A 17,548-nucleotide genomic window follows, 5' to 3' on the forward strand; every position below is an offset into this window, starting at 1 on the left:
TTTACAGTGTTAATGCGGTAGCCAACAACAAAAATCCACTTTGTTAGTTATTTTCTTCTTTATTTCAAATAGAAAAACCAAACGCCTCGTCCCACTTCTTTTCTTCTTTCTTTCAAATAGAAAAACCAAATGTCTCCTCCAAGTGACAAAGTCTGAAGTCTCACTAGTCGCTTCAGTTTCCACAAGATAACAAGTCTTCAATTATCATTTCTGAGTCTTCATTTTTTGTTGTGAGTTATTTTTTTATTAATTCTTTTGAATAATTTTTGTATTTATTTATCTAGTTTATAATCTTATAATAGTAATTTAAGTTTTTGAAAAAAATTAAAGATGATAATTATGCAATTATGATGTTAATATAGCATATATTGTTTTATTTTTTCTCTCTCATTATTAATTCTTTGTGAATTGTGACATTGATATTATTGATTTGAAAAAATAAAATTAATTAAGTTTAGCTAAGTTTCATAATATGTATGATGTATCTATGTGCATTCTCAATTGTAGGAATTTAGTTGAATCATGAGTAAGATGAAAACAATAGACACTTTTTTTAAATAGACTGCTCAAAAGAGTGAAGATGTTTCTAATATTGTTACATCAACACCAATTTCTTTAATACTTGAAGTATCAAACATTAATACTTTAGATTCTCAACAAGGTAGTTCAAAGTCAAAGTGTCCATGACTTAATCCTGAACAAATGAAAGTATGTCATCTGGTAAGAGATCCGGGAATTCGACCAATGATTTGGAAGATTCATCCAAGTAAAAGAGATGAAATTCATTGAGCTTATCTTAAAGCTGTACCAAATCAACTAATACTTGACAATTATCCATTCTCGAGCGATACAAGTCATCGTCATCGTTTTCAAGCTTCTTGGTTTAAATTATACCCTTTATGGTTAGAGTATTCTATTGAAGATGACGCTGTATATTATTTAGCATGCTACCTATTTGCTAAGAAATCTTCAATCAACACAGGTTTAAATTCCTTCATTGAAAATGGCTTTAGAAATTGAAAGAAGGTAAATAGTGGAAAGAATTGTCCTCTTTTAAATCACATCAGCAAAGGCCTCAATTCGTTCCATCACAAGGCAACAAAATTATGTGATGATTTGATGAAGCAATCACAACATGTTGATACACTTATGAAGTGACAACCATCAGAGAAAATTAAGAATAATCGACATAGACTTGGAGCATCTATTGATTGTATTAGATGATTGACTTTTCAAGGTTGCGCTTATAGGGGCCATGATGAAAGCTCGAGTTCACATAATTGAGGTAACTTTATTGAATTGCTAAATTTTTTGGGGTCATACAATAGTAGTGTTCAAAAGTTTTTTTTGGAAAATGCCCCTTGATTTGCTAAATATACTTCAAGCAATGTTCAGAAGGAAATTCTACATGTTCTTGCTGTAAGAACCCACATTTTCACATAAAACCGTTTTAAAAATAATAATTTTATTGTCCGGAATAGATTCAAAATTTAGAAGTTTTAATTTGAAAATATAAATGAAAAATTTAATTTCAATGAATTTTTCTGAGTTAGAAAGTGTATTTCTTTTGAAAGGACAAAAATAATTTAGAATTGAAAACCGGGCAATAATCTTAAAGATTTTGGCCCAAAGTGAGCCAAACAGACCAAAAACACTTTGCTGGTTGGATCGGACCTAAGTGGGCCCAAGTCCAACATATATAACCCTCATTAAATGAGGTTTTCAGCTCATTCCACCCTCATTTGAAAGAGGGGGCGCTGCTGAGTTGAGAGGAGAGGGAGAAGAAAGAATACTATTCACTCTCACATTCTTTTACTTGTAACTTGAGCTACGAACCTCCGATTGACGAGCCGTTTGTGACCAGACAAATCTCTTGTCGAGCTCTATGTTTCTATGCAAAGAAACCTGGTAAGAAATCGCGTCTCTCTTCCCAGTTTCATGCCCTAGATTTTTGTGTTTTTGAGGTTATGATTTTGAGTAGATTTTGTAGTTTTGGTTGTATAGGTAATCTCTAGTAGCAGGTAAATATTGGATTTTACCTTTAATCACGTTGGGTAAGGTAACGTTTTACTAAATCCTTGTATTTAGCTGTTTGTGTATCTTAGGTTTTGATTTTGGTATATATATGTGATGTTAGATTGAGTTTTGGTGTTTGTTGGAGTTGGTTTAGAGTTTGGATCAAGCTTGGTGGCTTCGTTTTAGTGTTGGTTACGTTTGGGAATCAGCCAAGGTATGGTTTCGGTTTCCTTTATATAATATATAATGTTTCTGGACACTTAGGCTAGTTGACCCTAAGATAGGATTGAATGTTGTGGGTGTATGAGTAATTATATGTGAATTGATGTTAATTGTTGGTGTATGGAATTATTGTGGATGATGATGATTGTTGGAAGTTATTGATGTTGATGAGTATTGATGATGATTATTTATATTGATGGATAATGAGAATTTTGAGAAATTAAGGTGATGAGTTAATGTAAAAATGTTTATAGTGGGTTAGAATAAAGGATATTGATGATTATGATGTTTGATGATATATATTGATGATGATTTTTTATTATTGGTTATTGTGGTTGTTGAGGATTGTTGGGTATCATTGGTGTTGATGAGCTTTATGATGGATTTGGTTAATGATGGATAAGGTTTGATAATGATTATTGGAATTTATGAGGATTTGTTTTGGTAGTTGAGGTTGTTGTTGATTGATTATGATTATGAGTGTGGATTTATGATTAAGTAGGAAATTATGGATTTGGTAGTGAGATATGGTATAATGGTTGAGTAATTTAAGTGAAATTGAGGAGAATGATATGAAGAGGTAATGCGTTGTGTGTGGTAGTGGTTTATGATGATTGGGTAGGTTTTGATTTGGTTTTGAATGGAAAGTTGGTTAAAATTGAGGTTTTGAGGCTTTTGGGTAAATGTTGGCTTTTGGTGAACTTTGTCTAATCATAACTTTTGCCTCAGTTTTCAAAATTGATTGAAAATTCTTTAGAATGAAAGTTTATTGAAAACCCTTTAAATTGATATAAAGTTTACCAAATTTAGAATTTTTTAGAGGAAGTTATGATCATTCAAAGTTGGTGTTAAAAATCTGAAATTCTGCAAAGTTGCAAAATTTCAGGATTTTCTGATATGTGCACACGCACAGCCTTATGCGCATGCACAACCCTGCAAAAATTCTATTCTATGCGGACGCACAGACCTGTGCGTATACGCAGGTAGGGGAAAGGGCTCTGGTAGCAACGCTAGCATAGATTGTGCGCACGCACATCAATGAAGAATTACGACCTGTGCGGATGCATAGCCCTGTGCGTACGCACAAGTCGGGAAGGGACGTCTGTTAGGGGCGCTCGCACAGCTTGTGCGAGTGAATGGACTTTATAAATTTTAGTACATGTGTGTACGCACACTTCAAAATCTTCTTGGGCATGCACATGCACACCCCTGTGCAGACGCACATGTCCTATTTCATAAATTTAAACTTTGTTTTCAACTATTTCACCTTCCCAACAAGGTTGTAAGCTTCTATAACACCGTTTTAAGGCTTTTGGGCTCGATTTGAGTATGGGAATAAGGGAAATAGGCAAAGGGTTTTAGTTGATGATTATTTTGAAAAGTTAGAGAATGGAGGCTTAGTTTTCTGGTGTACTGAGGATGGGTGTGGTAGAGTGTAAAGTAAGAAAGACATATGAATTGAGAAATTCATGAACTAGTGAGTTCCGAATGGAAAATCATGGATAGATGATGGTTATGATGAGTTGAGAAATTGGAAATGGATGAGTATGGTTGATGGAATGAGAATGAGTGGAAGTGTGCTATTGGGAGTGGCCTCTGAGTTTGATTTCGTAATTATCATATGCATTGCTATCCATCGTAGGGGCTGTGGCAGTATCCCACCTACGTTCGGATGTGAGGCTTGGCGTTGAGCTTCTCACTCATTTTGATTGCTCCAAAGGAAGGTGGTAGGGCACGCATCCCTCGGAATATTTTCCTCTGAAAGGAGAAGGTGGTAGGGTACTCTCCCTCGGAATTTTCCTCCTGAGCATGGGTTTCTCTCTTATTGCAAGGTGGTAGGGCACTAACCCTCGGAATCATTCGACAACCAGAGGAAGGTGGTGGGGCACGCTCCCTCGGAATATTTCCCTCTGAAAGGAGAAGGTGGTAGGGCACTCTCCCTCGAAATTTTCCTCCTTATGCGTAATAGAGAGACTAATCCGGGAGTTGTCAACCAAATTTTTTGTCGGGTTTGGCACAATAACCGACATATGATATCACAGCCAATAGGACAGACATTCATCATGTGCATCTTCTATATGCTTGCTTGCTTTGTTTACTTGGGTTTGCCTAATTGTATAACCTGCCTACTTGCTTCTTGAATTACTTGTTGTATATGACTATTATCTGTGTTTTACTTGCTTGCATTACTTATGATTGTTTGGTGCCAAGGAGGTTAGGTAGGCAGTGGCGATGGGATCGCACGGAGGTTAGGCTAGCGAGGGTTGTGGGATACAGCGGTGTGATTAGCATTAGATAGAAATCTCCTAAGTTTAGATGACCTGACTTATGGTTTAAGTTCTTTATTTATTTAGTGATGTTAAGCTTGAATATCAGTATGTGGTGTGAAGTTCTAGGATAGCCTTCGGCATCCCGGAGCCTTACATCTTACATCATTGGGCACTGTTACCATACTGAGAACCTTCGATTCTCATTCCATACTTTGTTGCTATTTTTCAGATGCAGGCCGTAATCTATTTCAGTGAGATTGCGGATATGGTGATAGAGCAGAGTATGGATTCCTCCTTGGTTTATTTCTATTTTGCTTTGTTATAGTTACTCTCACATCTCTTTGTATTTTATCTTTATGGCCTTAGAGGCTTACTTGAGAGTTAAGTTGTATAAGCTGTTTTAATTCCAAAACTCTGTATTTCTCTATTTGTAACTAGTTGGCTTAAACTCCGCAAGCTGCGGCTAGTTCCCTATGATTTATTATAATATTATATCTATATTTTTTTATTCTCTTGCATCTATACCTTGTATCTTGTGTGTTAGCTTCGTATGAACGTTAGATTTTTGCGCTTTTGTAATTCTGTTTTTGAGCTTAATCCTTCATCAGGCTTCTAGAATATATTACTTCCTTCTATATAAATATGTATAAGCCTTAGACTTCATAACCTTTAATTAACCTTTGCTTTACAGCTAGAGGTAAAGCTTATGGTAATTGCGGTGTTACACTTGATACAATGGTGAAAAACTCAATTAGAAAAGATGTTGGAGATGCCAAATTTTGTATTATTATTAATGAAGCTCGTGATGAATCTAAAAAAGAGCAAATGACTTTTGTTTTGAGATTCGTTGATATGGATGGTTTTGTTCGTGAACGCTTCTTTGATCTTGTACATGTTAGTGACACTAGTACCTTGACTTTGAAAAAAGAATTAGTGTATGTGCTTTCTATTTATGATCTCCAAATTGAAAACATTCGAGGTCAGGGGTATGATGGTGCTAGCAATATGAGAGGAGAATGGAGTGGTTTATAAGCTTTATTTCTCAATGATTGCCGACAAGCATATTATGTCCATTGTTTTGCTCATAGATTACAATATAGTACTGGTTGTTGCTTCATGAAAAGTATTTCAAATTCATGAACTTTTCACATAACTACTATTGTCATATTGTTGGTGCATCTTACAAATGCCATGATCAACTACAAGAAGCTCAAAAAATTGAAAATACAAAATTGATTGCCAATGATGAGCTAGAAACAGGTCAAGTTGCAAGTCAGGAGGCACTTTGCAAAGAGTTGGAGATACAAGATATAGTTCTCACTTTCATTCTATTTGTAGCTTGATCAAAATATTTACAGCTACTCATACCTTTCTTAATAATACTATTGATGATGGTACAACTTCTACTCCAAGAGGTGAGGCTTATGGTATCAACAAAGTGCTATCCTCGTTTGAATTTGTTTTTGCATTACATTTGATGAAGGAGATTATGGGATTACTACTAATATTTTGTGCCAAGCATTACAACAGAAATTCCAAGATATTTTGAATGCAACGCACGTTGTTTCCACATCAAAACTACTTCAAAAATTAAGGGATAACGGTTGATGCAGTTTACTTGAGAATGTATACAAGTTTTTTGAGAAGAATGAAATTGACATCCCTGATATGAGCGCACAGTACACAGCTGGAAGAGGTCGATCTCGTCAACCAAAGATAACAATTGAGCATCATTATCGAGTATGTGTATTTTTAGCAACAATTAACTCTCAAATACAAGAGTTAAATAGTATATTCAATGAGGAAAGGAGCTTTTCACTTTAAGTGCTGCCTTAGATCCTAAAAACAATTTTAAGTTGTTTAATATTCAAAATATATGTAAGTTAGATGAAAAATTTTATCCTTCAGATTTTTTATCATTAAAAGATTCTTTTAAATGCTTAATTGCAATATTATGCATTTGATATACTGAATCATTAAAAGGATGTTGAGACACTTTTTGAGTTATGTCAAAGATTGAAAGAAACAGGAAAATTAAGAACTTATCATTTAGTTGATAGATTGATTCGAAATGTCTTAACTATTTCGGTATCTACAGCAACAATAGAGAGAGCATTTTTGGCAATGAAAATTATTAAAACAAGACTTCGGAGTAAAATGGCAGATAAATTTCTTGTAGATAATTTAGTCATTTACATTGAGAAAGAAATTGCAGCTACTTTCAGTATAGATTCAATAATAGATGACTTTAAATCAAGGAAAAAATATCGAGCCCAATTGTCTATATAAGTTGCAAATTTTAATTCATTTCAACTTTAGTAATTGTTATTGATTTTTCCACTGCATAAGTTATATATAGCTGTGATTTAAATTATTTAAATGAAGTATAAATACATTTTGTTAATTTTTTTTATAATTTTCCATGAAACATCTAAAAAGAAATTGTATAATATTTATAGATTTTAAATGTAACAACCTATCTTTATAATATTTGAGATTAGTTTAACATATTTATGTTTAATTATTTTGATATACGATATATTTAATTATCTTGTAAGGAGTAATTTTTAAGTTTTAATTATTATTTTGATTTAAAAATGTTTATATATTTTTTGTTAAAATAGAAAATTAAAAAGAAAATATCCCTCCCCCAAACTAAATATTACCTAGCTTCACCCCTGGCTGGGACTCTACCAATTTTGTTGTTCCTGTTACACAATAAATACAATCATTATATAAAATATTGGTGACAAAACACAAACACAAGTAAATATTAATAGAACATGACTAATAATGTGAAAATATTACATTTGTAAGTCAAGAGCACGTGTCCACCCCCACACATTCTTATCACCCTTACATGTTTGAAGTTCTTTGAAGGCTTTCTCATGAGTAGATGTACGGTCCAACTCTTTATTCTGTTTTAGATAAAGTGCACACACACCAACTCCTTATTCTGTTTTAGATAAACCGTGCATTGATGAGCGGATATTTTATATGTTTTTTGGCATCATTTTAATGTAGTTTTTATTATGTTTTGTTTAAGTTTTAATATATTTTCATAGGTTTTAATGAAAAATTCATATTTTTGGATTCTACTTTGAGTTTGTGTGTTTTATGATGATTTCAGGTAAATTCTGACTGAAATTGAAGAGCATTGGAAAAAGTCTGATTCAGAGACAGAGAAAGGACTGTAGATGCTGTCAAGATCTGACCTCCGTGTACTCAAAGAAGCATTTCTGGAGCTACAGAAATCCAAATGGAGCGCTCTCAAAAGCTATGGAAAGCTAACGCCCCAAAACTAGAAATGAAGGTCCAAAACTGGCGTTCAACGCCAGTTCTTCACCCCCTTCCTGGCGTTGGAAGCCCAAAAGGAAGCAGCTGGCGTCCAATGCCCAAACAGGAGTCCCAAGCTGGCGTCCAACGCCCCAGAGGTAGTACTGATGAGCGGATATTTTATACGCTTTTTGGGGGTAATTTCATATAGACTTTAGTATGTTTTAGTTAGTTTTTAGTATAATTTTATTAGTTTTTAGGCAAAATTCATATTTCTGGACTTTACTATGAGTTTGTATATTTTTTTGTAATTTCAGGTATTTTCTGGCTGAAATTGAGAGAGCTGAGCAAAAATCTGATGTAGGCTGAAAAAGGACTGCTGATGCTGTTGGATTCTGACCTCCCTGCACTCGGAAAGGATTTTTTGGAGCTACAAAAATCCAATTGGGGTGCTTTCAATGGGTTAGAAAGTAGACATCCAGGGCTTTCCAGCAATATATAATAATCCATACTTTGCACGAAGATAGATGACGTAAACTGGCATTCAACGCCAGTTCCATGTTGCAGTTTGGCGTTCAACGCCAGAAACAGGTTGCAAGTTGGAGTTCAACACCAGAAACAGGTTACAACTTGGCGTTCAACTCCAGAAATAGCCCAGACACATGAGAAGCTTAAGTATCAGCCCCAACACACACCAAGTGGGCCCCAGAAGTGGATTTCTGCACTATCCATCCTAGTTTACTCATTTTCTGTAAACCTAGGTTTCTGGTTTAGTATTTAAACAACTTTTAGAGATTTATTTTGCATCTCATGATATTTTTTTTAGATCTGAATTTTATACTCTTTGACGGCATGAGTCTCTAAACTCCATTGTTGGGGGTGAGGAGCTCTGCAGCGTGTCGATGAATTGATGCAATTATTTCTGTTTTCCATTCAAACATGCTTGTTTCTATCTAAGATCTTCATTCGCGCTTCACTATGAAGAAGATGATGATCCGTGACATTCATCACCTTCCTCAATCCATGAACGTGTGCCTGAAAACCACCTCCGTTTTATATTAGATTGAATGAGTATCTCTTAGATTCCTTAATCAGAATCTTCGTGGTATAAGCTAGAATTATTGGCGGCATTCATGAGGATCTGGAAAGTCTAAACCTTGTCTGTGGTATTCCGAGTAGGTTTCTGGGATTGGATGACTGTGATGAACTTCAAACTCACGAGTGTTGGGCGTAGTGACAGACGCAAAAGGATCAATAGATCTTATTCTGACATGATCGAGAACCAACAGATGATTAGCCGTGCTGTGATAGAGCATTTGGACCATTTTCACTGAGAGGATGGGAAGTAGCCATTGACAATGGTGACACCCTACATACAGCTTGCCATGGAAGGAGCCTTGCATTTATGAAAGTGAGGAAGCATTATGTTACAGAAATTCAGAAGACAAAGCATCTCCAAAACTCTAACATATTCTCCATTATTGAGTAACAATTATTTATTTTATGCCCTTTCACTTTTTACAATTGAACTTAAAAAAACACTGTTGTTGGTATCCTGACTAAGAATAATAAGATAACCATAGCTTGCTTCAAACCAACAATCTCTGTGGGATTCAACCCTTACTCATGTAAGGTATTACTTGGACGACCCAGTGCAATTGCTGATTAGTTGTGCGGATTGCAAAAGTGTGATTGCAATTTTCGTGCACCAAGTTTTTGGCGCCGTTGCCGGGGATTGTTTGAGTTTGAACAACTGATGGTGAATCTTATTGCTTAGTTTAGGAAAATTTTATTTTTTTTACTAGAATTGCATCTTTTATTATCCCTTCTAAAAAAATTTTTCAAAAATATTAGTTTTCTTTATTAATTTTTAGTTTTTCTGTGAATTTAGTGTCATGTTTTAAGTTTGGTGTCAATTACATGTTCTTTATTTTTCCTTGATCTTCAAATTGTTCGTGGCAAATTTTCTTGTTTGATCTTTGGTTTTTCCTATTTTGTGTATTTTTCGTGTTTTCCTTGTGCAAGTTCAAAATACCAGTTTTCAAAAAAAAATTATTTTTATTTATTAAAAATACCTCTTTAAAACACGTTACATTTATAGCTCAATTGTCTAGAGCGTTGGTTTATGTTCTTGGTAATTAGGTATCTTCTTTTTAAAATATTTTTCAAAAATCATTTTTCTTTGATTGAATCTTGTGCCAAACTTTAAGTTTGGTGTTTTCTTGTTAATTTTCTTTAATTTTCAAAGATTTATTTTGGTTTTCTAAAAATTTTAAGTTTAGTGTTCTTTCTTTTGTTCTTGTTGTTCTTGTGATTCTTCAAGGTGTTCTTGAGTCTTTCTTGTGTTTTGATCTTAAAATTTTTAGGTTTGGTGTTCCTTGGTGTTTTCCCTCCAAAATTTTCGAAAACAAGGAGCATTAGATCTAAAAATTTTTAAGTCTTGTGTCTTTTGTGTGTTTTTCTCTTTCATCATAAAATTCAAAATTCAAAAGAATATCTTTTCTAACTATTTTTAAGCCATATTTTCGAATTTTTTTTTATAAAAATTCACATTTCAATTTCAAAATTTTTCAAATCTCATCCTTTTAAGATTTTTTTTTTAAAAAAATTATATCTTTTCCGAAAATATTCTAACCACTTTCTCTCTCCTCACTTTTTTGAAAATCTTCATAAAATATTTTTAAATTTTTTATTTTTATTTTTATTTTTATTTTTATTTATTTTTATTTGTATTGTCGTCTTTATCTTATCTTATTTTATTATTATTATTTCAAAATTTTTATATATAATAAAATAAATAAAATAAATTCACATCATCTCCCTTTCTCCATCATGGACATAAGTGGAAATGAACAGTCCAGAAGGACTCTAGGGTCATATGCTAACCCCACTACTGCTTCATATGGGAGTAGTATATGTATACCCTCCATTGGAGTTAGTAGTTTTGAGTTGAATCCTCAACTCATTATCATGGTGCAGCAAAGTTGCCAGTATTCTGGTCTTCCACAGAAGGAGCCTACAGAGTTTCTGGCACAATTTTTACAAATTGCTGACACAGTACGTGATAAGGAAGTAGATCAGGATATCTACAGATTATTACTGTTTTTATTTGCTGTAAAGGACCAAGCTAAGAGGTGGTTAAATAACCAACCTAAGGACCATAAAGACATGGAAACATCTATCAGAAAAATTCCTAAATCACTATTTTCCTCCAAAACGGATGTCACAGCTAAGACTGAGCATCTAAGGCTTCAAACAAGGAGATAATGAATCCCTTTATGATGCTTGGGAGAGATACAGAGAGATGCTAAGAAAATGCCCCTCTGAAATGTTCTCAGAGTCGGTACAGTTAGACATCTTTTATTATGGGCTTACAGAGAAAGATCAACACTACAAGAAAAATACCCATTCAGCCACACTTTTTTTAGGCTACATTAGAATAGGCTACGCTTTTCTCTGTGTTGCCTTTTTATAAGAGAAAAGGATACACAAATGCAGCATCATTTAAAAAGCGTAGCCTTAGGTATTAAAGATATCACTTAAAAAGCGTAGCCGTAGGTTGATATCTATAGGTTCACTTTTCATATCAAAGGAGACGCTTTTAAAGGATAGCCTATTTGTTAAGTTTTGGGTGCGTTTCAAAAGTGATGCCTAATGTCTCTAGAGCCAAAAACTTTAACACTTAGTATTTTTTCCTTGTTTTTCCTGAAAGACCTTAACACTTAGTAAAACTAAGCAAATTAAACTTCTGAGTCTCAGTCACCTTCATCCTCGAGCAACAAACCCTCCATAGCACCCTCTCACTCTCGGTCTCGATAGCTAACCATCGTCGCCCCCCACTCACGCTCGCCATTGACCCTCTCACTCTCGGTCTCGCCATTCACCCTCTCACTCTCGCCATTGACCGCCTCACTACAAGCGGAAACCCTCTCACTGTCGCCGTTGAGAGTCATCGCCTCCCACTCACGACTCACCTGCACTACTCTCCATATTGACCGTCGTCATCTCCTCTTCGCCATCGCTTGCACTGATCATCGCTGTGCGGCCCTCACCATCGTCGGTGTGCGACCGTCACCATCGTCGCTGCGCCGCTCTCACCATCATCATCTCCGTGCTTCTCATCATCGTCTTCGCTGTGCTCACATCATTGAATAGGTATGTATTGATTTCTATTTGCTTCCGAAATTGATCAGTGGCTTAGGGTTCCTATTTTAGGGGTTTTAATTTGGGGCTTTTAATCTCTGAAATATGGGTCTGTGAACTGTAATTTGATAACATGCATGCTGTTATTGATGAAGATGTGTGGTATTTTAGGGTTTGTGAACTGTGATTTAATATACAGCTTATCTATTTTCTCTGTATTTTTGTTTCTGAGACTGAATCCAAATGCAGCGTTAATAAGCTTTTGTTTCTGTGATTTCTCAATGAATAAGTTGGCTTTCGTTTCTCTGTTTTCAGCTTCCTGTTTCTAACAGAGTTCTTACAGTTTGAACGGTTTCTTGGTTAGCCAGAAACAGAAATGGTGTGAAGAATGTAAAGAATGAAAAGAAGACAAGGAGTAGAGAAGAAGTAGAAGAGGAAGAAGAAAGGTAAGCTGAATTGTAAATTGAATTGAAAACTCACATATACATGCTTAGAAGAATTTCTTAATTCGTCAATTTCGTTGTCCTGCAAGGATCTGTTTTTGGATAAGGTATAATTTGCAGCTTTTTCCTCAGAGTTCATTCTTTTATTAGTTATATGTCTAACAGGACTGATAAATAGTCTTTTGCAATCTCCTGGGTAATTCTGCTGCACAACATACCTTGTAGAAAACCTTCTAACTACTGAATTTATTGACTTTGTCTGCACATAACCATTAAAAGAGCTCAAAATACTTAGCTAATGTGGTCTAATCTGGAGAGAAAATAAGTCAAGTTGTAGAGTACTTCAACTGTATCTATATTATCCAAAATTTGTGACAAAATTTTCTCCGCAAAGAAGGCTTGGTTTTGGAAAGAAATTAACCCCACTCAAACCCTCAACTTTTCACAAATTAACAGGCCATGAATATTGTTGCCAATAACTTTATAGTTAGAGAAAAAATGTCATTTATGCTTAGTCCTACTATAGTGTTATCACTATATTACATATTAGATGCGTAAATCCCTTTTCCTAAATATAATCAATTTGTCACCCACCGATCATTTTCAATATTTTTCCAAGACGATGCTAAAAAGAACCAGCAATATATTTTATAAGCTAAGCATTAATTTCTACTAAAGCTAGTTATAAACTAGCTCAATTACCAACATATATTCTCAGTTTTATAATGGGTAGCTTAATAAGTATTTCCCCAGAATAAGAATAAGACAAATAAAGCCAAGAGACTAATTTAAAGTAATGGACATAAGAGTTTTCTTACACTTTTAAATCCTTTATGCTTCCAAGAAATAGCCTAATATGACATCATTATTTCATGAAAGAAGACAAACCTTGTGTGTATTTGATAAGCTGCCAAAATGTTGCTTAAACATATCACTGTCTTCTTCACAATTTAAACTGCCAATGTTAGCTTCAAGAATCGGTTTTGACTCACTTACAGATTCATCTAAATTGAGCTACTCTGCTTTTATATCAGAAATTTCTTCAGAAGACAAAGAAGAAATACAACTATTATTGAAGTCAACTTGCTCTTCTGAAACAACACCCAACTCTTCTGAAACAGAAATGGTGTGAAGAATATAAAGAATGAAAAGAAGACAAGGAGTAGAGAAGAAGTAGAAGAGGAAGAAGAAAGGTGAGCTGAATTGTAAATTGAATTGAAAGAAAGAAATCTGATTAACATGAAAACCAATCATATACAATCCTGGTAAGGTGAACAAATAATGAAAGGGTTATGGATGGGTAAAACTATATAAGAAAATTGAGTTTTCTAAGAGTAAATATTTATAATTTACTTTTTTAATTTATCAGTTTCTACACTTTAATTAACAATCAAATCCTTGTATACACACCTGTATACACACTTCTGATATGTCAAGCTAAACTATATAATTATTTTAAACATGTTTTGAGACTTCACTCAATAATTAATTTTAAGTATTGGTTGTTGAATAGCTTAGTTGTTATTAGATTAAGAAGCAGTTACGTTCACACGGTCATAGCCTCCATTTTTCTTTGTTTGACTTCATGACTTTTATGTTAGTCCAAGTCTTACACACGGTCCATTTCTTTCAGATTAATATAAAATAATATGAAATATGAACATGAAACGTTTTTTCTTTTCATGATGTCACCGTTTTTTATAAGATTATATTCATTCATGCAATCATCTATCTATATTATTTAATTAATTAATGAATTTGTGTGGTTTCTTTTTAGGAAAGGGAGATTTAATAACATGTTCTAAGCAAAAGAATTCAGAGTTATTTCACACGGTTCTTAGAGGCTTAGGACAATTTGGAGTTATAACAAGAGCAAGAATTTCTCTTCACCCAGCACCCACAAAGGTACATTTTCATTTTAAAAAATATAAAAAAATAATTTATTTTTAATTTTATCTTTTTTAAATTAAGATTTAAAGCTTAAATTTTAAAATTTAAAATTTAAAGTTAAAAATAATTTCAAGAAAATAATTTATAATTAATTGACAGAAAAAATTTAACTTTCTAATTGACAGAAATCTGATTATTTGACATCTCCATTGTAGAAATCTAGGTAGTCATCTATAAAAATGGGGACATTGTAGTTACTTATACCCTTTTTGAGTAAAACTACAATTTTTCCATCAGTTGCTGATTCTTATGGTAATATTCTTCTGAGACTGAAGTTGATTTCTTGAATAGGTGAATGATTTAATGTGTTATGTGTGTAATATTGAAACACTTTTTGTTTTGAAAGTTTTTGTACTTGATTAAATGTTTCTCTTTGATATTTTTTTTCTTTTAAACTGTTAGTGCGGTAATTGGCTTTCTGCTAGAATTTTTGACTTTACACCTACTTTATTACGGCCAAATTCAATTCATGAATTGGTCGGCTAGCATTTCCACCTCTTCTTTGCTTCCCTTTATCTGAAATACTTGTTTGATGGAAACAAGGAACTATTTGACAAAATTCTGTGTCAAATAGATATAAAAATAGACATCTAAATAGACCTCTTCTTTGCTTCCCTTAATATCTATAAAAATTTAACTTTTAACAAAGGAGCTAGATAGGTCGATTAATAAGTTATTGATTACACTTATTGATGACATCTAAAACAAATTAAATAGACATACTCTAAATCCAATGCAGGGTCTTGGCCACATCGCAGGCGAACACTGGAGAATTCTGTGCCCCAACTCCACTGGAGCTGAAGAACAGAGCCACGAAAGAGAGCAAAACAGAGACAAGCTAGATATGTCGATTAATAAGTTATTGATTACACTTATTGGTGACATCTAAAACAAATTAAATAGATGTGTTATTAAGTAATGAGTTGATATGATATATGATGAGTGATCAGCTTCAAGGAGAAACCAAGTATCAGAATGGGTTCGAGAAATAGATGAAGCAGCAAAAGCATTGCTCCCAAAAGAACCTTCAGAAGAAGAATTCCGTAATGCGCTTCGGAATGGACTCATTCTTTGCAATGTCCTCAATAAAGTCCACCCTCGTGCTGTTTATAAAATAGTTTTACACAATAATATTTTGTATTTTACTTAATTTGATTGCCGTTATCTGTTGAATGATTTAATTGCTGCTGCTGCTGCTGGGTCCCAAATCTGTTTGATTATATCAATTTAATTCTTGCTTGCTAAATGATGATTGTGCTAAATTCGTGGTTAAATGGTTGGATATGGCAATTACAATTTTTTTTTGTCTGTAATTTTTACAGTTATTCGTGGTTAAGGTTGAAGGCGAAAGTTTTTGGTTAAGGTCTTCCAAGAAGATTTTGTCAAAACGTTGATCGTGTCATGGCAAGGTACAATGCATACTTTAATTCTTTTGATTTGTTAGTTTTGAAGTTGCAATTTAACTTATTATATTTGTACTATAAATTCTATGTTTCTCTTTATTTGTTTTACCTCAATGGGTTTCTAGAGAATTACTTCTAAGACTAGGAACTATTTCCCTTTGTAGCGAATAACACCCTGCCTCCTCTATTCTTCTAATCTTCACTTTGCGAAACCTTATAAATTTTTTGCCTAAAAAATTTAATAATTATCGATTAGGTTTTGTGATATGCCAAAGGATTGGATGGATCTACCGAGGTATAGCGAAGAGTATATCAATGGTGTTATTAGTTTTTTAGACTTTGCATACTCTGAGGGAGAACCGGACGGACGAAAAATTCAATGTCCTTGTAAGAGGTGTTGTAACATTAATTGGTATAGAAGAGATGTGGTATTTGACCATTTAGTAGCCGACGGATTTGTTAAGGGATATAGAACATTACTGCTTAATGATGCATTTGGAGATGTATCTCATGCTGAGGGTGTTACTGTAGGTCAAAATGAAGAGGCTAAAAAGTTTTACAATTTAATAGATGGGGCAAGTCAAGAGTTATACCCGGGTTGCAAGAAATTTTCTACATTATCTTTTACCATCCGTCTGTACTTGTTAAAGTGTTTGCACGGTTGGAGCAATGCCTCCTTCACTTCACTTCTTGAGCTATTGAAAGAGGCAATGCCTGACATTAACATACCTTCATCTTTCCATAAGACAAAGTCTATGATAAGAGATTTAGGGCTGGATTATAACAAAATTGATGCTTGTCCTAATGATTACCTCCTGTATAGAAAAGAAATAAAGGATGAAAAATAATGTCGTGTGTGTGGAACTTCTCGATATACTGAAAATTCCAGTGATAATAGCGAGAACCAACCTGACAAGAAAGGTCGTCTTATTCCTGCAAAAACTCTGAGATACTTTCCTATAATTCCAAGACTTCAGAGATTATTTATGTGCTAAAAAACGGCAGCTAGTCTGAGGTGGCATGATGAGGAGCGCATAAAAGATGGGACGTTAAAGCATCCTGCTGATGGCTTGGCATGGAAGAACCTTGATGAAATGGATGAAGAATTTGCTAAAGAATCTCGCAATATTAGACTAGGCTTGTCAAGTGATGGGTTCAACCCATTTCGTAGCATGAACATTTCATGGAGCACGTGGCCCGTGATGCTGATGGTATACAACTTGCCTCCGTGGATGTGCATGAAACCCGAATATTGTATGCTTTCTTTGCTTATTCCTGGGCCACAATCACCTGGTAAATACATTGATGTGTATCTACAACCATTGATAGAAGACTTGAAGTTGTTGTGGGAAAAAGGGGTCGAAACCTATGATGCGTCAAAGAATGAGATCTTTCAAATGCGGGCAGCTCTTTTGTGGACAATCAACGATTTTCCTGCTTATGCTATGTTGTCTGGGTGGAGTACAAAGGGAAAGTTGGCTTGCCCTTGTTGCAACAAAAATACTAGTAGCTTACAACTAAAACACAGTCGGAAGACAGTTTATATGGACCATCATGTCTTTTTACCCATGGATCATCCATGGAGAACCAATACAAGGTCTTTTAATGGGAAGCAGGAATTAAGACCCCCTCCACCTGTTATAGAAGGACCCAAAATTTTTGAGATGCTACAAAATGCTGAGAATGTCTTTGGAAAGAAGCAAAGTACATCAAATAGTTTCCCATGAAATTGGAAAAAAGATCAATTTTCTTTGAATTGCCTTACTGGTACAAGAACCCACTGCGTCACAACTTAGATGTCATGCACATAGAGAAGAATATACTT

The 17,548-nt window shown here is 34.2% G+C and overlaps 1 long non-coding RNA gene across 2 annotated transcripts in view; it reads left to right on the forward strand.

The window, feature by feature from the left end:
• Nucleotides 1-11,818: 11,818 nt before the first annotated feature.
• Nucleotides 11,819-17,548, forward strand: part of LOC110275478 (uncharacterized) — an 11,226-nt gene continuing 5,496 nt past the window's right edge. The window contains exons 1-4 of one of the 2 annotated variants that reach the window (XR_008002844.1): nucleotides 11,819-11,939; nucleotides 12,292-12,373; nucleotides 13,405-13,563; nucleotides 14,148-14,275. This is a non-coding gene — a long non-coding RNA (uncharacterized LOC110275478). Of the gene's footprint in view, nucleotides 11,940-12,270; nucleotides 12,374-13,404; nucleotides 13,564-14,147; nucleotides 14,276-17,548 lie in introns of both variants that reach the window. The other variant, XR_008002843.1, reaches the window with a different exon arrangement.

Source organism: Arachis duranensis, chromosome 9, assembly GCF_000817695.3.
Source record: "Arachis duranensis cultivar V14167 chromosome 9, aradu.V14167.gnm2.J7QH, whole genome shotgun sequence".
Classification (NCBI taxonomy): Eukaryota; Viridiplantae; Streptophyta; class Magnoliopsida; order Fabales; family Fabaceae; genus Arachis; species Arachis duranensis.